This window comes from Chrysemys picta, chromosome 9 (genome assembly GCF_011386835.1).
Source record: "Chrysemys picta bellii isolate R12L10 chromosome 9, ASM1138683v2, whole genome shotgun sequence".
NCBI classification, from domain to species: Eukaryota; Metazoa; Chordata; order Testudines; family Emydidae; genus Chrysemys; species Chrysemys picta.
Window position 1 is genome coordinate 99442979 of NC_088799.1, and position 23360 is coordinate 99466338.

The 23360-nt window shown below is 42.6% G+C and overlaps 1 long non-coding RNA gene across 1 annotated transcript; it reads right to left on the bottom strand.

The window, feature by feature from the left end:
* Positions 1–10895: 10895 nt before the first annotated feature.
* Positions 10896–23121, bottom strand: LOC135973546 (uncharacterized). Its single transcript, XR_010590443.1, has 2 exons — positions 16754–23121; positions 10896–11068 (listed from the first exon to the last, which is right to left on the bottom strand). It is a non-coding gene; the product is annotated as an uncharacterized LOC135973546 (long non-coding RNA).
* Positions 23122–23360: the final 239 nt, after the last annotated feature.

Here is a 23360-nt window from a genome sequence, read left to right on the forward strand (position 1 = left end):
TCATAAAAGGTTTGTGTTGCAAGGATGAAACAGAAACAGATGGATTTGTGCTTAGTCTTAGTTTAATTTGTTAAATGATTCAGACTATTTATCATTAACTTTGTCAAAATATTACAGAAATAATTTTAAAAAAATTTTAATTGCCAATGGTTCTGCAATACATGCCTCAAACAAACAGCTCTCCAGAATGTGGATGGGTTTAAAGGCCATACATATATGGCTTAAAACCCAGTTCTGGCTTGAAAATCATGCTGACATCACATCAGGTAAAGCAGCTTAATACAGCTTTTCAAATATGTGTGTTTGAATCATAAAACAGTTGCTACAAAGGAACAATTCCGAGTGGTGGGCAAAAAAATTGGGCATATGTTAAATCGTTAGCTGGTTCCACAGAGTGAATAAATTGGATGATGTGGGTAAAAACGAAATGTCTCAAGGGTTACAAGTTAAAAAATGTTCCGGATAAGGAAAATCTGATCTCAGAGGAGTTTTTTGTTTTGTTTTTGGGGGTGTTTTTTATTTGTCATAGTCCCTTAATTATTACCAACATGGCAAAAATGAATTAAATCTAAATTTCTCTTAAGAGTTTCAATCACTATTCCTACTCTTTTACCTTTCTGTGTTCAGAAAATAAAGAGAACAAAGCAGGAGCCCTACTGATTCAAAACTAGCAGAACAGACAAACAACAGAGCACAACTGTTCTCTCATGCATGACTGGGATTAGGATAAAAGCAGAAAAGACTTCTGAGAAAAAGAAAACAACAAAAGAAACAGGAGTGCTGACAAAACTTTTTTTCTTTCTATTGAGGCAAAAGAGAGAAAAAAAGAGCCTTGCTAATAAAAAGAAGAAGAAAAAAGAAAGATAGAAGAAGAAAGATTAACAAACAGAAGTAAGGGTTTTCACCTCCTGTTTTACTTTTTACTTTTAGCCCAATCTGGTCAGAGAAACAAGGCGCAGAAGTAAAGTAGATCATAACCTAAGGCACTTCAGTAATTTCAAACACCCTAAAGGAGAGGCCCTAACACCACATGATGAACTTTTGTGTTATTGGTCCATTATTTGCTCTCAAATATACAGGGCACAATGTCTGAGAGGATCTGAATTTCCTCTCCCCAGTTAAAAGGCAGGATGTTGCAATGAATTCACACACATTCTTCAGGAGGGCAAAACCTACGGGTTAATCTTTGTACTTGGCTGCTTTTTTAAAAAAATGCATTCAAAAATTAAAACCCGTAATTGTTTCAAAGAGAATGGCCCTGGAGGTCAGAACTGCCAATGTGGCACTGGGTGTTAGGGGGAATTTGAGATCTTCTGGATGCAAACATTCCGTCAGGTCTCATCATTTAGCAAGTCAAACAAACTAGTTTGACTGAATCATATTTTAAAGTCAGCAGAGCTTCAGTGCCAGCTGCTACCAGAAAAAGCAAAGTGAATTGGGACACCATTTCACAAAGTATCTAAGTTCTCCCATGGAATGAACCAGGAAAGAATCAAAAGGGATTTTTTCAAAATTCAAATAATTTCAGAGTACTGATCCACTAGGAGGACTAGTTCCTGAAAACTAGTTCCTCAGGGGCCAATCATTGCTTTCTGCTATACCATGTCAACGTTCAAAGAAATCTACACGTTTGTGTTGGTGTCTGTCATATATCCTCAAAATAAATCCAAAACCTGTAATGGATTTCACACTAGCAGTATCTCTGGATTCATCCATGGATATTTACTCATGTGGACAGTTCAAAACCCATGCACAGGAAAATGTCTTCTTGCAACTGTAATGGGTTGTAGTGCAAGCCTTTGTAAGCAGTCTTACTATGTTTATTGAAGAGTTGGACTTTGTTCTACAAAAGTTGCTGAAAAAGAAAAATCTGCCCTTGGTAATACTCTCCACTGTTGATACTTTTGCTACCCAGAAAAAAAACACAGCCACCCTCCAATCTAGGGGTCAATAGAGATCTTTAGAAGAGAGGAGTGGTCCAATGCCAGCCCACAAGAAATGGCAGTTCAGAAACAGGAAGACTTTGAACACTGCCAGTTACTGTAAAACACTGAACTCTTGGGAGAAAAAGAAAGGTGGAATAAGATCTTGCACTAAACAAGATTCAGAGTCCTTTGGGATACAATAAGTGTGATACGGGAAAACGTAGACATGAGTAGTAGGACTTCTACTTCTATGTTTGCCAGTGGTAAGTTCCCTCACACAGAAAGAGGAAGAGAAGCACTTTTCAGTCTAGGTGGCTTATTTCAGTTTAGGAAAAACAACAAGCAAAGAACTGAATAAGTCGAATATCCAGAAGAGAGATTCATTCTGTAACGTTCTGCATCTGAACTGAAACACAAAATGGCAGCCGTCTCATTGCTACCTGTCACAGGGTGTGCTCCCTCGCCCTGGATTTCTCTTAGCAAGCAGTCCTCATGCATTCTGACAGAAGCTCACACCACAGTGTACTTTATTTACAATGTCTTTTATGCAGCTTCATACTCTAGCCCTAGGCTACTCTCACTCTGTCATACTACCGCGGCAGTTGCCAGGGAGACCCAACTGGTGTCCCTAGCCTCTGTTTGTCAGAGGATGGAGATGGATGGCAGGAGAGAGATCACTTGATCATTGCCTGTTAGGTCCACTCCCTCTGGGGCACCTGGCATTGGCCACTGTCGGTAGACAGGATACTGGGCTAGATGGACCTTTGGTCTGACCCGGTATGGCCGTTCTTATGTTCTAACTTTTCAAAGGTGCAATACAGAAAAAACAAGATCTCCCTTCAGTGACCTACACTACAGCCAGGAAAGGGGAAAGGGTTAAAGAGAAGGCATTGAGGTTCAAAGCTGAAGCAAAGCATTACAGATGATATTAAGTCTGCATTAGGATCTCCTCAAGTTCTGATATCCTGGTCATTGGGGTCATCTGTTGTATAGGTATCCATTGCCTAGTGAGCCAAAGTTTCATCTATTTTTACCCTTACAGAACTGGAAACGGCAAAAGAGGGCCTTTGACCAACACACCATCCTTAGATTCTTGTACGTCTCCATCTCACCCATTTCAAACATCTTCCACCACTGAGGTTCCTAGACATCGTCAGGCAAATAATCACATAGTTGTCTGGCCTGTCAGTGGCCAGCAAAGTGGCCAGTGGCATAAATCAAAACAAAACCATGTTAACGCTTATGAATCACAGCCCATCCAGTGATAATTTTGAACCGTGCTAGACTGAGCCCTACAACGTGGGTCACACACTGCAGTGATTTCAGAACTGTGCCAGGAAAATCAAGGTATTTGGCTAGTCTAGTCAGATATACTTAGAAGAAAAATGTAATCTGTGTTTACAGATTTAGTCATCTGCTTGTAAAATAAAAAAATTAACCCAATACAAATTACACATGTCCTGCTTTCCCAATATTTAAGGATCTCCCCTCACATGGAGACATCTTCTCTACAGATTCTAGTCCATTATTTTAATGAAACACTGACAGGGCTTTCATCTTGTTCACCCCTAACCTGTGTTCAGGAAGACTCTTACATGCACAGCTAGTAACATGCACTACTGATTAACTTGGGATGCAACACTGTCTAGTGGATTGGGCACTGGAGTGGGAGCAAGGAGACCTGGCACATTGGCAGAGAGAGCAAATCCCATAATACACTGTGTCCATAGCAGAGCCAGGAATAGAACTTCCAGAAAAGGGAGTGTGGTTCAAGGGCTAAGACACTGGACCAGGGCTCAAGCAACCCGCATTCTATTCCCAGCTCAGTTCCTGACCTGCTGTATGACCTCAGGCAAGTCACATCGCCCCTCTGTTTCTCTGCCCAACCTTTATCTATTTAGAATTGCAAGCAATTCTGGGCAGGGACTGTCTCACACTATGTGTGCATACAGTACCTAAGACAATGGGGCCCTGATCTCATCTGAGGCCTCCACATGTTAATGTAATACAAATAAGCCTGAAACAGAACATGTACCTTCTGCAATTTTTAAAAAGAAGACACACAAAGATCAAGCACAAAATGAGACATTAGTCATTTTTTATTTGTGCTGAAGTCTACAAGAGAGTTTATTCCAGAACATACTAGCCAGAAAATGTGTGCTCTGTATTGTTCTTCACTTCATTAATCCTGGGATATTCCCAAAAGCCTCACTACGTGTTTGATTTGAATTAATGTTCATTCATGACACACACTGATGCGACAGTGAAATAAGATTGCAGAAGGGAACATATCATCACTACAAGAGAAACATAAATTGGCACAATCACAGGCTTAACCTTAAGTCAACCAAGAAAACCCTCCTCCCATCCGCCTTCTGCTGTCTAGTGCAGGAATGCGTGTTCTCCAGTTGGAGCACTGATTATCATATTCAATTTACTCTGAATGCTGTTCTAAAATTGTGTTATTGGTTCAGATCAACTAGGGCCAGAAATCCAGTGTAAAATTGCTATATTGCTGTTTTTCATGTTAACATGAGTAAGAGTCACTTTATATAAAGGAATATCAGAGATACAAGCTGCATTTACTTTGTCTCTCTCTCTTTAGCAGAGAATCTTAAACTCAGAGTAGAGATGATGTCAGATTAATTCTGTTAACCTTATATCGTATAAATGACTAGAGTAGTAGATATAATATTGGAAAGACAATACTCTTCTACGATTAGTCCAAATGGCCACTGTTGCTCCATTAAAATGCAACTACATGCAGTTTATTCTGGCTGTCCATCAGTTGATCTTCAATGTTGGGAGTTCAAGAATGTTAACTTAGGTGTATGGCTCATCTTTACTTTTTAGCATCATTACTGTGTTAAGTAATGTATCTCGGTGAGCAAGACAAATGAAAACCCCTCTGTTTTCCACAGTTGGGAAATTTATTGCAGGACTCACCTCTTGACACAGAATTGTGCTGCAGAACCTGAAGTCTGGTCCACACTAGGGAATTAGGTCAGTACAAGCAAGTCACTCAGGGGGTATGAAAAATCCACATCCCCAAGCAATGCTGTTAAACTCACCTAACCCCCCTCTACTTCAGGCCAAAGGCCTCAACCGCTTCCTGGCTGCCAAACTGCCTCCCTCAACTTCCCAAGTAGGTGCCAAAACCCCATCTGCTCCCTACTCAGCTGCTAAAGTCCCAGCTTCCACAGTCCAGCAGTTAAGGCATTGTCCCAAATCGGCATTGTGCAAATCTGCAGTACATTGAAAATAGATTGGGGCAGCCTATGAAACATATACCAAACCAATGAGTATTGTGTACTGAGAGGGAGTTTTCTTGAATTACATCTGAAAACGGGCCATTCATTCTCACACCATTTCCTGGCATACGTTGGCTTTCCAAGGAAATGGTCTACCCCACAAGAATAACACCTTCAGAATCCCACAAAGTCTATTCCTAACCAACCTCATCCTTCCAGTGTTACTGGGATACACCTAAGCATTCCCCATGCAGGCTTCGGTTAGTCTCTGAAAAGTGGAGGCATGGGCAGAAATGGCAGCAAGCACAATGGCTGCATTAGGCACGGTTTCCCCTCTTCTCAGTAACAGGAGCAGTAGATAATGCAGTTGGCTTTCACAGACAAGCATTTCCCCTCTCTTCTCTATGAGGTTGGGGTGTGCTCATTGCAAGCAGCCCACTAACCACTCTCAGTACTAAAATACAGTTGATCTTGTGTGCTTCTTATGGCATGCACCAATAGTCAGGGCAATAATTTTAAGTTTGCATTAGCAACCCCGCTGGCCATTTAGTCTAGTAGAAGAGATATCCTTTGTGCCACAAAGTTATGTTAGGAGGAGAAGCTGACCATAGGTTCCTTCAGGCCTGGGGACAGTTTGAAAACACATGGACAGACCAGGATGTTGAAAGCCAAGAGATAAAGCCAGAAGCAAATGGGGTGCTCTCTTTGATATCCTACTGTGGAAAGAAGAAACTTAAAGCATTGCTACTGAAAATGACACAAATCAGTAATGGCTCAGTAGGAATGAAGAACCCCATAGATTGCTGGAGAGACTGTTGCAGAATAAATCCATAGACCAGAAGTGGCATTTATTTAGCCTGCTCATTTGAGACAGGAGTTGGTTACCATGAAGTTTAAGTTCGAGTTAGTTGTGTCCAAACTGTGATGTGGATTGAATGCAAGAACCAAACTTGTTTCTCTACCTCCCCTGCTAAGGTTCCACATTGCCCAGCTGAATCAAAAGTGGAGGGAATTCATTACAAATTATCACAGGTTCATCAGACTTGTGAAGAATGATAAAACTAGCTAAAATTTCTTATCCAAATGTGTTCTGTTTTGCTGCAATATTACAACATTTGTAAGAATAGCAGCAGCTTGACTTTTACCCATCAGGGCTATCAGCATTTGGCTAAGTCACTAATTAGCCAAGACTGCATCATGACTGAATGTACATTTCCCACCTTGTTTAATCCAATGACACTAATATTTAAGATTTTATTTTTTCAGTTAAGGCCATGAGAAATTAGCTAAGCCTGGGGCCTCAATTAATTGTGTGCATTAATTCTCATGCACGTAGCCATATTTTGATCTTATGCTACATGACAGGGTGTAACTACATCATTATTTATTTGTATTGCAGTGTCATCTCTGAGCCCCAGGACCAGGACTCCATTGTGCTAGGCACTGTACACATAGAACTACATCTGCTGGCGTGTAAACGACCACTACATGAATGGTCTAAAATTGTTGCTATGATCTGCCGACTGCTGTGTTAAACAGAGGTCTAGAATACAGAAAAAAAAAATCACTTTACAGGAACATTCAACAGTTCATTTTCAAGCAAGTACTTTTGTTGCAGTTTCAGTGAAAGTCATTAATCTGTGCTATTGCACTGGAAGGCTAGAACATCCTTGTTGTCTTTAACCAAGTACAACACACAGGTCACAGCACTGTTCAATCACAGAACAGGCCTTTTAAAATGGTCCACACTGCCTCTTCTTACACTCCACATTACATTTGTTGCAAGTCTAGAAATGTTACCCTCTATATACACAGTAATGGAATCAGTTGAAGTTTTTCGACCAGAACATGTTTTGGCCAAAAATTAGAGTTTGTCAAAGAACAAATATTTTGGTGAGAAAATGTTGCTTTCCGTTAATTTTTTTTTCCTACAGGTTTTTTCCCCAAACAAAACTGAAAATTGTTGTCTAGTTACAAATTGCATTTTCCAGTTTGTTCCAGTTTTTGAAAACTGAACCGGAGATTTTGATTCCAATCTACTCCAACGGGAAAATTTTCAATCTGGATCAAAATGAAAAGAAATTTTGTTTCATTTTGAAATATCCCATTAAAAAAAAAAACCCAAACAACAACAAAGGTTTTTTGACTAACTTCAGCCTGTGCAGTAGCCACAGTCCTAGAGAGCATGATCTTCACGCATTACCTACTTTTCCAAAGCCCACCCCCTGGGTTCTCCAAGCTGTAGCTCAGAAGTGACAGGGAAAGAATCAAGCCATAAACTGCCTCCAGCTGTAGCCTCACCTGCTAAGCAGGGAAGTTTCTGAGCTTGTATGGGACCTAGGCCTCAAGTGGCCATTTGCTTTGCTTGTGTTTAAGGGTGGTTCCGGCCCACTCATGCCTTTGCTTCCCTGTTGAATTAGGAGGTCAGTCCTGACTTGTGAAAGTCAGTCTGAAGTGACACACAATCAATCCCCCGCCTGTCCAGATGTGAACACTAAGACGGGTGCTGTTAGCTCAGGACGATACGAAAGGACAGAACAAGGCTGCTGCGTGACAGTTCTCTGTTGCTAGTCCTTTGCTAGTGCATCTGTACAAGATGAAGCTGCTCCTTCTGTTTCCTGTGCTTCCATACCCCAAGGAAAGCCCCAGTACTGCAGCGCTCTCTCACGCTATCAGAGGGACTCTTTTGGGGTTATATTTGAATACAGTTTCTAACACGAAATGAATAGTTAACCATCTATTAATAGCTGGCAAAATTAATAGCTGCCAACTGACTGAGAAGCAGAATTCAAGGTTTAGAATAATTAAGATTCACTACTATAGACTCAGAGACTTTAAAACCAGAAAGGATCATCAAGATCATCTAGTCTGACCTCCTGCATCTCACAGGCCACAGAACCTCACCCACCGACTCCTGTAAGGACCCCTAACCTCTGACAGAGTTACTGAAGTCCTCAAATCTTGATTTAAAGACTTCAAGTTACAGAGAATCCACCATTTACTCCAATTCAAACCAGCAAGTGACTCCGTCCCCATGCTGCAGAGGAAGGTGAACCCCTCCCCCAGGGTCTCTGCCAATCTGATCCGATGGACAATTCCTTCCCACCCCCAAATATGGTGATCAGTTAGACCCTGAGCATGTCGGCAAGACCCAGCAGCCAGACACAGGAAAGAATTTTAACTCACAACCCTTCCCATCTAGTCTTGCATGTCCAGCCATTGGAGATATTTGCTAGCCACACATGGTCCATATACCATTGTAGGCAACCTCATCATACCATCCAGGGCCAGCTCCAAGCACCAATGTAGGAAGCAGGTGCTTGGGGCGGCCAATTCAAAGGGGCGGCACTCCGTCCGGTATTGGGGCGGGACGTCCAGGTCTTTGGCGGCAATTCGGTGGCAAGTCCTTTATTCCCTCTCTTCCTCTTCGAGCTGCTGCCGAATTGCTGCCAAAGAAGAAGAGAGGAAGGACTCGCCGCCGAACTGCCACGAAGAAGCGGCGCGATTTAGCTGCCGCCGAAGTGCCGCCGCTCGTCTTCTTTTTTTTTTTGCCGCTTGGGGTGGCAGAAAAGCTGGAGCCGGCCCTGATACCATCCCCTCCATAAACTTATCAAGCTCAGTCCTCATGGATGCAAAAACCATTCCAATGTGACCCAAGAGCAGCTGATTCAGTGCAGCCTTCCTGAGTCTGCGGAAAGCCTGAGACTATGATTCTGAGAGGTTCAAACTTCCCTGGCCGCATTCATGTAATTGGGGTGTTAACGCCAAGGTCTAATGATCGTTAATGGTGATATTTCAAGTATTTCATTTCTTGTTTTAGTGGTGGGATGAGGTTGGGAATAAGGATTTCCTGCAGGGCAGGAAATGCAGAAAGAATAAAGTAGAAGGGACATAAAGACAGGGAAAAGAGACACACAGAAAGTAGGATGGGAAAGGAAACGAAATAAAGGTTAGGAACACAGCAGTGGCCTTAAGCATGAGCATATTTTCCCATGACTTTACACTGAATGCGATGATAATTTACTGAATAAATAATGATGACAATCATTTATATTACAACAGCCCTGAGAGACTCCAGCCAGGGCTAGGTCTTCATAGTGCTAAGCACTGTGCAAACCTAAGGGCTCGATCCTGCACCAGTGCATCAATAGAAGCTTTGCGATTTACTTCAACAGGTGCAGGATTAGCCAGTAAAAGTTTGTTACTAAATAAAGGCCATATTCTCCTCAGCATCTCTGAGCACACCTCTCTTGACCTCAGAGGGAGCACCCTATGAAGCAAGGGAAGTATCTACTCCTAAATTTCTGCCCTGGCCCCAGGACAATTAAATTGGTATTTTCCCCTCTCTACAGAAGGAGTTAGACACCACTGTATCTACTGATTCAGTACACATTACAGCCTGCTCCTACTCTCTCTGAAGTCAATGGGTACAGGGTTGGACCCTGTGTGTTACCCAGGCTACAGTACAAAGCAATAATGTTAGAAACATCGGGAATTGATCCTGCAAACCCTCACTCACGTTATTCATCGTTTCACAACTAACCACAGGAAGGATTCTTCAGGTCAGGCTTCATGTTTGCCCCCTTTATAGCTCTCTACTTCCCTCTCCCAACCTGAATGCAGTTTAGTTTTTTTGGCTCCCACAGTAATAATGTTTTTAGCTTTGCATGTAGGGCAATGCTTAATTAGTAATGAAAGAGGTGCCGGGGCTCAAGCAATAGTTGTACATTCACAACGGATGCCGGGGCTCTGAAATGCCAAGCCTAGCAGTACTAGGGTGCAACTCTGGCAAGCCCTGGCACAAATTAAGCACTGGTGTAGGGGTAACTTTTGCAATAACAAGTACTGGAGGAACTAAGGCAAACGGTACTTTTAAGACTTTTTTGCTATAAGTAGGCTTGGCAGAATTTGACTTTTATTGTTTGATAACTGATGTTTATTTTGGGGGGTGGTTATTTACACTGTCAAGGTTGTGGGAATTGGTGGTGAGGTGAAGGACAATTATTTAATAACCCTAGCCATTGAGATTCTTGAAGTTAAGTCTTATAACTGTTAGGACACAAACTGTCAACATCACATGTCAAAATATTCAAAGTAAATATCCTTAAATCAAACTCCAATCCGTTTCCAAGCAGAATGTTTCTTACTTTACCTGACTGTAAATTTCTATCAGCCACTGAACTGGGTTTTTTTTTTTGTCTGTTTTTGAGAACAGTGAAATTGACATTTACCAATAATCTAATCCCTCCAAGCCCAGCTATAAACATTAAAGAGCGAGATGGCTCTGTATAGCTCCCTTGCCCCACTAAACAGAACAATAGTGTGAATTTTTAACTTGGAAAACAAGCAATCAATAATTCTTTGAAGGCTGTTACTAGCTTTTTGTGGATGCATAAGTGTTATGCCCTCAAGGTATTTTCAGCCAGTGACAGTTCATTCAGAGGATACAGGCCTGATTCAGCAAAGCACTTAAGTACAAAATCTACCTAAGTCCATCCCTATTCACCAAAGCACTTAAGCACATAACTTGAGATAAATGTCCAAGTGTCCACTGACATCAGTCGTATTTAAGCATGTACTAAAGCTATTTTGCAGAATCATACCATAATCATTAAAAATTGACTTTCTGTTTCACAGCTTTGCTGGGTAGATATCACTCTCCAACTTGCTCGTGAAGTTTCAGTTGAACTCTGTTGAATTAGGACAAATGGACTTGGTACCACATAACATTTTTATTAACATGGAACACGTTAAATGGATTAAAAACTGGCTAACTGATAGGTCTTAACATGTCATTATAAATGGGGAAATGTCATTGAGTGGGCATGTTTCCAATGCGGTCCCACAGGGATTGTTCTTAGCTCTCTGTTATTTAACGCTTTTATCAATGATCTGGAAGAAAATATAGAATTATCATTGGCAATCATCTAAAGGCAAAATTGTATTTTGCACTGCACTACTGAGTACCTAAACCATAATCAAGTTATTTTAGCTACTAGCTTTTTTTATTTAAAAAGTTAACAATTGTTGGTAGTACAAGTTATTTTCTCACCTACGTATGAAAAAAGAGAGGAGAACACCCTGACTAGCAGAAATTCAAGCAAGCCCACAAAATCCACAGAAATGGATTAGAAATGGTTAGATCACCCCAGAATAGGCAACTAAAATATATTGTCATTCCTTTTTAGAACAATTCTTATGGCCACATCTACAGAGCTATTCAGTTAAGATGTAGCAGCTTCTGCACCCATCAGGAAACCTTCAGGAAGGCACAGAAGTCATAGGAGAAATAAGCTGCCCGCAAGTGAAGCTAATTTAAGAAGAACTCAACCAAGTTTAATGAATTAAAACAAATTCTCAAAGAAGGGCACACCCAGGTAAGTGAGAATGGGAGGTCTACAGGATAGGTATGGCAGTTTGTACATAGATAAGCATACCTGAAAACACTTTGGGAATATTTGTATTCTCACAGCACCTTGGAGCCCCAGTCATGGATCAGGACCCCATTGTGCTAGGTGCTGTACAGACACAGAAAAAAAAGACTGCATATAAGTTGGCATCGTGGGCCAAATTCTCTGCTGGAGTAAAGGGGTGAAACACCATGGACATCAGTGGAACTGCACCCATTTAAACCACCCGAGAATTTGGCCCCAGGGACAGCGCCGCTGTGCAGAGGACCGAGGAGCTCAGTTTTCAGTAAGTGTGCATGTCAGCACTCTCCTGTGCACATGGTATAATGCTACTGCAGGCTAAACCAAATGGACTTAGTGTCCTACTTTCTTTCTGGGGCTAGCTGGTATTTTAGTGGCCAGAAACAGCAGCGAACAAAGCTTTACAAAAAAATAATAATAATTTAAAAAAGGTAATAATGAGTTTGATCATTTTCGAGGCATTTTTACAGATAAACAGGAAACCAATTCCCTTGAGGTTCAGTGAGCCAGATTTATTATTCTAGTGTGATAGCTATTTATAAAAAGCCAAGATGGGAAGACACACTGGGGGTTTGAAGAACTCTGTAGAAATACAGTTTGCCCCTTTTTCTCCTGCAGTGCCACACCACGAAGAGCTGCAGCTGGGACAAAGAGGTGAATTGCTGGGACCTCTCTCTTTCCACCCCTGGATCACCACACTAAAACAAGTAAGTAGTCTAACGAATCTCAGATCTGATTTGCAGCCGTGAGCTAAATTTTCAGCAGCTCAAATCCATAGGGACTAGACTCAGAGCAAGTGCATTGATTTTTCTTTTTTAATTAAACAACATGGCAATGAACAGGATTCTCATTTCAATGGAGGGCTGAGAGTCTTGGGTTTCAGCCCATTTGGGTCACATCCTGCATCTCCAAAAGGCTGCTCTGGTGACAGACAAATAGATGCCACCACAACTCACTGCACATATCTCCTCAAGCATCCAATTCCCATGTATGGCAAATGCAGTAGGAAGAGTGATAGGATCTGTGTTGTTGAGGGACCACAGAATAATGAAGAGTAACACAGCCTTCTGAGGGGTTAATGCTTCGCCTGCCTTCCACATACAGGCTGGCAGGCGTGTAGTTGTATCACTAATGAATAGCAAGTGAAATTCACAACCCCAGAACAGAAAGAGATTTTGTGCAGGGAACTTGGAGGGAGGGGAGGACAGAATCCAAGACCCACCCTTCCTGACCAACCCGCATGTAAAGTCCCTCCTCAGGTGCCATTCCAGGCCCTAGTGTGGAATACTTTCTACAGCCCCTCTGTGCCTCCCTATGTGGCGGTCCCTGGAGCTGGTGGCATCTGCATACCCTCAAACCCTCCACACCAGAATATTTGAAACCCGCCCAGATCCCAGTTCCTGAGTGCACAAAGGTGTGGAGGGCCTCTGTACAGCTACTCCCTCTACTCTCCTGCAGGCTAGTACAGTATGGGATGGCTGGCGTTCCACTGACCTGCACCCAATGAATGGATGTCATCCTGAATTTATGGCTGGTTATAGTGCAGCGTACAGTAATAGAGTAGATGGCTACGGCTATGAATAAATGTATCCTTGCCAAACCCATTCCTTATTCACCACCATGTTGCTTCATTCCATTGTAGTGATCAGTGGTTTTTCCTTATGTATTGGTATGTTAGGCCCTGAAGCGTTTCCACCGTGAGGCTCTCTCATCATCTTCTAGAACTCTGCCTAGCACACCATATATTCAGGTGGGATTTGATTAAAATAGACAATTGACTTTTGCTTCATGCCTATTTCAAAGCACTGGAGCAGAGAGGAAGATTTTGAGCCATCTGGGACTCTAGTTGACCTTTCCCTGGCCCTGATTTGTAATCAACAATTTTGTGAATTTCAAATCACATCAGACTCACACTGTGGAAAAAACCTGTCAGTTTACCAACCATTAACCATTCAGTAAACTGCCCTCCAGGGGCGAAGGATGCCATGATAGTCTGTGTTTCTACTGCACACAAATACCAGGAATCTTGTGACAAATTGAGAAATACAGTCCAGTTTCTCTTGCTGGCCCAGGGATGCTTGCAGGATTTTACCGAGCCCAGTAATTTATTTGATCTGCAGGAGGAGGGTATTTGAACAGTGCATGTATTAGTGGGTTTATATAGCAGAACCCTACCTACAGTGCTGTTACTCATTAGCACCATAGGGCCCAATTCTGCTACTATTGAAGTCACTGGCAAAAATCCCTTTGACTTCAGTGGGAACGAGATTTAGCCCAACGTACATAGAGACAAATAAAATTGCTCATTCTACTGTGGATACTGGAGTTGTAAGTTCAAATGCACCTGCACTTGAATTTCAGTGCTGTGACACCACTTAACTTGGAATAGTGCCAGAACAGGCAGAGGACACTACACCTTCAACTGCTCCTAGAAATGCAGGTAGCAGCAGCAGCTGCCAATGTGGCTTTCCAATTACCTGTGCCTTTCTCACAGCACTGGATTGTTGCAATGCCCCTGCCACAGCCTTAAGACCCCTCGGAAACTGCAATTGGAATGCAGCTGCCTCCTTTAAAACAGCACGTTATGCAGGAACAAGTTTTAGGAGTGCTCTGATCTACACCAGCTCCTATCTGATTTCCAGGAGAACTTTAAGGTGATGATCTTGACATAAAAACCCTTTGAGGTTTGGGATTCACACACTGCCAGCTCCCTGGTTTAAATGGAGAGCAGGAGAAAAGGAAAACGCTGGTGGCAAGTAGTTTTCAGCAAGTTACATGTCTGCTACCCACCTTGGTCTGAAAGGAGTTAGGGATTTGCTGACTTTCAGAACATACATGATTGTCTCAGTTGACTGGGGCATTAGAGGCATAACAAAATCCAGTAACAAGTTGAGGTTTGACACATTCAAACTAGATATATGGTGATCTTCCCCCCATCAAACTGGGAAGGTAATTACTAGCCAGTCGAATAATAGCTCAAGGTACGTGGGGGATTTTCCATCACTTGGACTCTTTAAAATTAAGACTAGCTGTCTTGCGAAAAGAGATGATCAACCACAAGTTCTAGAGCATGATGCAGGAATCACTGCATGAAACCCAAGGTCTGTGTCATGCAGACAAGTCAGATTGGATTATCAGAATAATAGAAATATTGGGTTTGAAGAGACTGCAAGAGATCACCGAGTCCATCCCTCCACACTGAGGCAAGTTTAAGTAGAATGATCTCTTCTGGCCTTAAAAATCCATGAAGAAGTTGGATCCTGTCCAATCTCTAAATTACTAATTGGATCTAGAAGATTCAAGAACTCCAATGCGTAGTCTGTGAGCTATCAAATTAATCAGTCACCTCCAAGATTTCTGGATAGCTCGGTTTATTTGTAGGATTTTCTATGGCCCTCACCCACCATAGAACCTGAGCCCCTCACACATTAATGGATTTATCTTCCCAAAACCCCTGTGACCTTGGTAGACATTGTATGTAAAAAATAAATCACTTAGATTTACCTCCCCTTTGTGAGGAGGGAGAGTTAGTTTGAAGTGCAGTGAATTTCAGATAAAGGGCAGTTTCATATAAAAATGGAGATACAGATGATGGAAATTAATTTAAGACAAATCGTATGCAACAAGTAGTTGTACTGCTCTCCATGGCTACACATGAATCAAGAGAAGGATATGGTATTCTTTCAGCACCTATTCTTTCATAAGGACCTTGTGCAATCCTCTGAATTTAAAATGAAAGTTAAAAATATTCATTCTCAATTTCATCAACCTGGGTGTTCTTTTGAAGTCTTCAGAATTCCAGCTAGAGAGGCCAATAATCACCTCCAACAGGCAGTGGCAGTATCTTGAAAGGTTTGGTTGGGGGTAAATCCCGGAAAGTTTCATGGGCAACTATGGCTCTCAACAGGCCTAGCCCAAAACCCAGTCACGTCAATGTAAGCTGTCAGTTGACTTCAGTGGGCTTTGGATTGAGCCCAATAGCATTGGTGTGAATCCACAGCAGTGGGTTTTTAATTGAGTTACTCTAGATTTGCACCAGTGTAGCCAAGAGCACTATCTTGGTCCAGGTTATTTAGCTGGAGTTTATCCATCTCTTCTTCTCTATTCCTCCTTTCCTTTTCAACTCCATCTTTCCCTCTCTTCAGCCTCTCTCTCTATCCCCTGATCCCCAGACAGGCTCTCCTTCCTCTGGCAGGCCCAGTCTCTTTCCGCTGCCTTCCATTTATTGCACCACAGAAGTCAACAGCCAAATCTAGTAATGGCAAAACCCCAGCTCTGACTCCTCACGGAGTGGGGTTGAGGGAGGTAGGGGCTGGGCATTTGGTGGCCCTTCAGTTGTTCACTTGCATCTTCTCTGTGGTTGCCTGAACCATAGAAAACGGGGAAGCAAAAGGCAGGGCTCAGTTTATTTGGTCTGCAGCTGCAGGCAGAGCAGTTCTAACCTAGGCAGAGCAGATCAGAGAAGGCAACCAGAATGCTGGCGTATTCCCCTGCCCTAGATGTTGCCACAAAAGTGGTCACCTTAGGAAGAGGATAACTTCACCTATCAGAGGAGTGACAGCATTGTACCAATCCTTCCAGCATAGTTGGTGCAGATCAAACCAACCATTGACCAAGAGATTCAGATTCCAAGGCCAGAAGAGACCATTGTGATCATCTAGTTTGACCCCCTGTAAAACACAGGCTATAGAACTTCACCAAAACAATTCCTGCAGCAGGGGTTGTTAGAAAAAATCCAATCTTGATTTAAAAGTTGGCAGTGATGGAGAATCCACCAGGATCCCTAGTAAATTTGTTCCAGTGGTTAGTTACGCTCCCCATTAAAAATCTATGCCTTATTTCCAGTCTGATTACTTATTAGGGCTGCATTTGTAACTCATGAGCCCTCTCCATTCTGAGATGTGCTGGTTGGTCACTACTTGCCTAAATCTCTCGTTAGCATACACAGATGGCTGTCTACACTGGTCTGGAACAGAATATCATGATTCCACTTGGGGACCTGCAGAATATCAATGTTCTCCAGAGCTTACCCTGCCTGAAAGGATTCAACCGCCATTGCTACTAGTTAAGTTTCAAACACCCACCACCATCCAGGAAAATGAAGGAATAGAAATAATTTCAACTGAATTTTGTATGTGTGTCTTACCATGATGTGTAATGGTTTTCAGTGCTTCTTCAAAGAATGTCTGAAGTGAATAAAATACAGCCAATTGATAAAAGGTATCATCTTTTGACCTTGAATTAAAGCAGCCCCTTTCACGAAGGGGAAAGTGTAACATTTTTTATCATGGTAAGACATGAATGGGCTCTCTTTCTCCCATAGGTGCTGGAACTAGGGGCGCTGAGGGTGCTGCCACACCCCCTGGCTTGAAGTGGTTTCCATCATATTCAGGGTTTGCAATTTGGTTCAATAGCTTTCAGCACCCCCACTATACAAATTGTTCCAGCACCCCCTGTTTTCTCCTTTCAAGGTCCCTCCACCTCCAGAGGGCAAACACACAGCCCCAGGAGTCCGGGGCACAGACCAACCTATTGCGAACAAAGAGATCAAGAGCCTGAGATGGGCAGACGGGATTGCAGCTAGATAAAATGTATCAGCAGAGAAGAATTCCAGAAGGAACTAATGGAGTATCAAAAGGATAAGGATGCAGGAAGGTAGACAGAGAGACCGAAGCTATAGAGTGTGAGGAGAAATTGGCAGACAGATTCATGGATGTAGGAAGAGTTAGTTAATGTTTGTAAAATGGTTTGAAGATGAAAAACACTGTAAGTGCTAAGTATTATTAAACAAAAGCACCAGTTTACTTCAGTTGGTCAAGGACTTAAAGACTTCTTTTTAGTTCTTCAGTTGTCAGTGTATTATTACTAATAATATCTGTCGCTTCCATAGGCCCACAATCTGAGGAGTTCAAAAGCACTTTAGTACATCTTAATTAAACCTCATGACTCCTTGTGAATTAAGGGTCATCATCTCCTTTTTACAGACGGGAAACTGAGGCAGAGAGATGTGACTTACCCAAGATCACACAGAAAAATCAGTAGCAAAACTGAGAATACACCACCGATGTGGGCCACGTGCTTTAACCACTAGACAACACTCCGTAAGGTAGCATCACTTTAGCTTTAACATGACATGACATGCTGTATATCCCTGTTACATAAAACAATCCCCCCACCCTTGAGTGGGAAGATAATACCCCCCCTATGAGACAGATTGTGGCACCTTGGAACCAGCATATGTTGCTCACCTTTGCATACAGAGACCAGGAGAGCTCTCCATAACTCACTGTCCAAGGAAGTGCAGCCACATCAGTAGCAGGGTTTGTGGAGGCAACAGCTTTCACAGACGGTGGGAAGAGTCCGATAGCTTTACTCAGGTTGGGTAACCCCCTTACTCCACAAGTAGCCTTGCCGATTTCAATGGAATTGTGTGGGAACCATGCACGCTCTGTAGGGCCCCCTTCAGGACCATGTGTGGTACTATAGATACTCCCCACCTTTGTCTGTAAGGTTTGACCCTCTCCTCGGGGCACAGCAACAATCAAGTAACAAAATAGCAACTCAGGATTCGGCTGCCTACTCCCCTTCAAAGGCAAGTGCTTAGAGCAAGGTTCTGAACTAGCCCTGAGCCACTGCTCCTCACCCATCCCAATCTAACCTACCTCTGCCCCTGAACAATATCTGATAAGCCTTCTTAACTGACCTGCTGGTTCTTGATTGGTCAGTATTTCCTCCTGGCCCTTCTAGGCCTCTGGAGGATCGTCTCATTGTCAGTCACTCTGAATGGATTTTCCTTGAGCAGGGAGGATCAGGCTGCAATGCCTCAGGCAGGGGCAAGAGAAAGCCTGATAGACCCCCATCCACGATTGTTTTGAAGCTATGATACTATTCATTATGTGAATAAGGGTATCAGAATCTGGCCCAACATATGTAACAGCAGCAGCGGCAGCAGCATATACATGTATGTTTAGGCAACATGCCTCAGAACTGGTCAGGAATTTTCCAACTAAATGTTTCCTCTCCCCTCTACCCCCCAGAAAATGCCAATTAATTTATACCAAAAACTGTTTGCAGGAAAGAGTCAGCATCAATAAATCCCCTGATACAAAAACATTTTGAAAAAAGTCACAAAGTTGTCAAAACATCCCTGTTCAAAACAATTTTGTTTTGAAATTAGAGTTAATTTGTGTTTAAACGGTGATTTTTTTTTAAAAAAGGCTGAAATCAAAACAAAAACATTTTGATTGACCCGATCTAAAAAAATTGCAGATTATAAATTTGCGAAAGTGTCCGAGCTTGACTTTTCATCACCATTCAGGAGAGAAAAAAATTAAGTCTCAAAAGCTATTGCAGAATGGGAAAATCATTTCCCTCCCACCTCTAACACTCCCACCCTAATCTTAATCCCTGGAACCATTTTATGCCCCATGCAGTGAGACATTCCATTTCTTCCCTGGCGAAGGCAGTGTGAAGTTCCCCTCTACAGTCAGAAGGGGAACCCCTCTGCCTGTAGATTAGAAATCTGCATTCTAGCACAGAACTCAACAAACCCTCCCCCAGATAGGGGTGTGCCAACACCTCTGCTTCGTTGAATGCCATGCAGTCCCCAGACCTAACCAAGGCACAGATGAACTGCAGGGAAAGGAAGACATTTCCTCCATCAGCTCAGGAGGTGCAGAGCTTTGAGGGCTAACATTTTCATCACACACACAGTGCACCAATTATATGCACTGCAATACACATTCATCCCCTAAGTGTCTGTATTACTCACAAGTACATGAACTGCAATTCACCTGTGCCTGAACTGATGGAATGAGAGAAATGAATGAAATTTGCATTTATATAGCACTCTTCATCCACACAGAATCTCAATGGGTTTTATAAACACTGCAGGAATGAAATGCTGCTCATCAAAATTGCTGCCTTCCCACCAATTACATAGCACTTCTCTTCCGCACCACCACCACCACCCCTTTGGTGGAGGCTTTTGCCTTATGAAGCTGAAGAAAATACTTCTTTGTTTTCATCAAAACACACCCACATGGGCTTGCATCCAACCCAACAGAAAGCATAGCTCCTACTGAGATAGACCCACAAGCCCCTTGCTGTAGTAATTATTGAATCCCTTACTCTAATTATCAAATCTTACAGGAGAACACAGACAAAAATGTTTCTCTAACAAAGGAAATATTACAAATTATTGTAATAGAGCTACAGCTCAGCTGAGGCTGGAGAGAAACAGCATGTCATTACCTGGAAGAGAAAGAGATTGTTAACCTGAGATAATTAGCAGGTTACATGCAAATACAACAGTGCCAAAAAAAAAAAGGGAGGAGGATGGAGAGGAAAGATACTTGTGTACTGCTTGGAAAAACTGAAAGCTGGGTGAGGAAAGCAGGAGGCCGTGAAAAGCAAAGCAGCACAGCCTGCAAGCAGAAATACTGAAGAACTCTGGCAGAAGGGCTAGTCTCTCCAGAAAGTCCAGGCCCCTTCTGCCATGGTTCTTGTCTCTGCCGGCGGGGAGCACAGAAAAATCCTCTAATTGCTTCAGCAGTTCACCTGCCTAAAAATTTCAAGTCAGATGTTCATTAAACAAATTAAAAGATACATAGAACTAGAGAAGGAATAGATCCATTTCTGTGACTCCAAGGGCTTCAGACACTACAGAGAGAAAGGCCACAGAGGTGCTTAGAGTCTTAAACTAGTCCTGCCTCAACCCCATCCGTTGTTACAGCATGGCCCAAATCTATTTTTTCTTGACACCAGTACAACTCCTTTGTTGTGGCAACACCTATGCACTGTCATAGGTATTGATGCACCCACCTGCTTAATCATCTCTAGTACATTCAGAACTAGTGTGTATGATGAACACTGACTTGAATACCTTATGGACACAGATGGTCACCAGCTCCTTCCTCATTCCATTCCCCATTCCTCATCACAGTCCAAGCTCACAAGATGGCATGTTGGCATTGCACCTGGGTAGCACGTTGGCAGATATTTATGTTCAGAGCTAGCCTTGCATCCTTGTTCTCATTTTCCTAACCTCAGCATGAGTGCTGCGTTGTTTCAATAGTCATTCAATTCATGGGGGTTAAGTCCATTAATGGCTATTAGCCAGGATGGGTAAGGAATGGTGGCCCTAGACTCTGTTTGTCAGAGGGTGGAGATGGATGGCAGGAGTGAGATCACTTGATCATTACCTGTTAGGTTCACTCCCTCTGGGGCACCTGGCATTGGTCACTGTCGGTAGACAGGATACTGGGCTGGATGGACCTTTGGTCTGACCCAGTATGGCCGTTCTTATACTAATTAGCAGACTTAAAACTTGTATTATACTTTTTTCTTCAATAGTCTCCTTTCTGTATGAATCGAGTGGTGGGTTTCTGCCATATCAATGCCAAAAATACTCCCACAGAAACAGGTCACAATAGTTGACGGAGATGGACTCAGATGACATCATGATGGGTGTTGTACCTGAACCTAAATAGAATAGAATTAGGGTGCCAAATAGCCAAGATGGAGCACTGAAGAGCTAGGATAGTCACCTGGAAAGTTGATCCTTGCATATGTTTTCTTTTCCAATTCCACTGGAGATTAAACCTGCAAAAGCTAAAGCTAGTTTAGTTTCTAACTTGCAACAAATACACTGTCCAAGCGGTACCTGCTGGATGTCAGAGCTAATAAATCAGCCAGGTTTGCTGTGTGTGGTTTCTAGCGGTTACAGCTGATCAGTGAATTTACTAAGTACATGCATGAAATACCTAGAGACACTGAGGGCAGAATTTTGCCCTAAGTTATACACCTGCAGCCGCACTAGCTTCAGTGCATTTGCAGAGGTAACAAAGGGCAAAATTTGAGCTATAGTGTGTGTTTGACAGTCAGATGATAAACAGACATAATGGGGGGAAAAGATTAATATAATTAGTCCAAAAGTTAAGGGCTCCTGTTTAATTGTGTTTTACCCTCATTTATCTCTCTGAACACTATTCCAAATTAAAACAAAAAGACAGCTTCAGCTTAGCCTTTCTTCCTGGCAGGAACACCTGAGTTTGTGTGTATTCATTAAAATCATGTCCTAATTGCTCCCTCATCAGCTATGAATCCTAAGAAGCTTAACTGCTAAGGGCTTAAATTGTGTTTACTGACAGAAAATAGAATATTCACTAATCACTAAATGGTGAAGATTCAGTATTATTACAGGACATTTACACCTAATGCTTTAGAGACTGTGCAATTTGTTCCTAGATTTTGTTCTTAAAGCTGAAAGACGTTGCTTGTCTTTTTCAACCAGCATGGCACAGAATGTGTCTAACACTGATTGCAGATGTATTTCTGAGCTCCAGGGTCACACTGGAAACCTCACCTCCACCTTTAAGAGTGTAGAACTCTGCAAGGTCTGGGAATAAAACAATAACTGCTGTAGGATGTGGGCTGAGAAAGAAGGGGAGCTAGAACCTTCATGTTTTCATTTGAGAATTTTTGTAGACTCTTTTTCATAAAAAAGGTGTTTTGGCAGCTGAAATGTTCTCCATGAGCTGACAGATAAGCAAGGCAGGTAAGGAGAAGGGCTTGGATTTAAATAAGAACCCGTTTGAACATCATTGCTTCCAGTAAGGTGCATTTTTATATACAATTTTGCAGGTTCAGTTCACACTGGCCCTCCACACAAGTCTCAGGAGGCCTATGAAACCTCCACCTCCTTGAAAGCCTCAGAGACATATTTGGTGGGGGGCTGGAAGAGGAGAGTGGGGAGAAGAAAGAAAAGAAAAAGAAAGGTCTAGTATCCCTGCTGCTTCCATAGGTGGAAGGAAGGCTATGCCCCCTTCCCATCTATCTAGGTTGTCATGATGTATGGATATCTGTCTTTTTAAAACTACAAACAGGCTTCCACACAACTTGAGTTCCAGCCTTGTCCCCTTTGTTTACCCAGAGACTACCTATTGTCTGGAACTCTATACAGCACACAGAGACATCTAGTGGTTGAATAATCATAGAAGATTAGAATTGGAGGAGACCTCAGGAGGTCATCTAGTCCAACCCCCTGCCCAAAGCAGGACCAACCCCAACTAATCATCCCAGCCAGGGCTTTGTCAAGCTTGGCCTTAAAAACCTCTAAGAATGGAGATTCCACCACCTCCCTAGGCAACCCATCCGGTGCTTCACCACCCTCCTAGTGAAATAGTTTTTTCCTAATATCCAACCTAGACCTCCCCCACTGCAATTTGAGACCATTGCTCCTTGTTCTGTCATCTGCCACCACTGAAAACAGCCGAGCTCCATCCTCTTTGGAACCCCCCTTCAGGTGGTTGAAGGCTGCTATCAAATACTCTACAAATAAACATATTACATAGATATTTATATGGCCCCCATCACTGTGATATCTCAGGGCTTGTCTACACAGGGAAGTTAATGCATAGTAAGCAAGGGTGTGAATTTAAAGCACGCTAGCTATTCCACACTGACTCCCCATGTAGACATTCTTCCTGTGCACTAAAAATGCAGCACACAAAGGGGTAGTGGGTAGTAAGAGTGTCTACACAGAACGTTAGTGCACAATAACTAGAACATTTTAAATTCACATCTTAGCTTATTGTGTACTAGCTTCCTTGTGCAAACAAGCTCCGAGTGCCATTGGGAGCATCCTGAGTCCCAGTCCAGTGCCTTAACCAAAAGGTTACCCTTCCTCCTATAAAACTGAGGTGAAAGATAGCGGTCCACAAACATTTAAGACTCATGCAGGGGTCCCACAA